Genomic DNA, 564 nt, shown 5'->3' on the forward strand with positions numbered 1-564 from the left:
GGACTCGCCTCTTCCAACTCGAGTTCAATATGGGACCGAGAGGAAGAGGCGGGGCCAGTCGTCACGTGACGCGCTTACCGCGCGCCGCCGGCTTGGGGGAGGAGCGATTGAGAAAAGGGGCGGGGCCAAGCGGGAGAGAACGGGGACGGGACGAGTGGATTGGTGGGTGGAGGGGCGAGGGCGGAGGCTCGGCGGGCCGCGGGAGCGCGCGCGTCTCGCCAACTTCCAATGCCGCGCTTCCTTTGCCGCTGTTCGCGCCTGGGCGGCTGCTGTTTCGTCATCCTGAGCTCGACCAATGGCAGGAGCCCACGTCGGGAGAACGCCGCGTGACCGGGCGTCACCGGAGAGAAAGGCCTTTCCCTTTCTTCTCGCGCCCTTTCCCCTCCCCCACGCAGGCCTGTAGGTCTCCATTTGCGAATTCACTCCACTCCCGCAAGAAAACCTCACTTTCTTATCTTGCAATCGAAGGTCGTGCAAATGCCTTCTCGGATGCCCCCCTTCCCTAGTGCCAGACCCCAGTGTCTGCGATCGGCGACGCCCACCCGAGAGGGCCCGCGCCGAGAA

This window comes from Chinchilla lanigera, unplaced genomic scaffold (assembly GCF_000276665.1).
Source record: "Chinchilla lanigera isolate Chin_1 unplaced genomic scaffold, ChiLan1.0 scaffold00002, whole genome shotgun sequence".
Taxonomy (NCBI): Eukaryota; Metazoa; Chordata; class Mammalia; order Rodentia; family Chinchillidae; genus Chinchilla; species Chinchilla lanigera.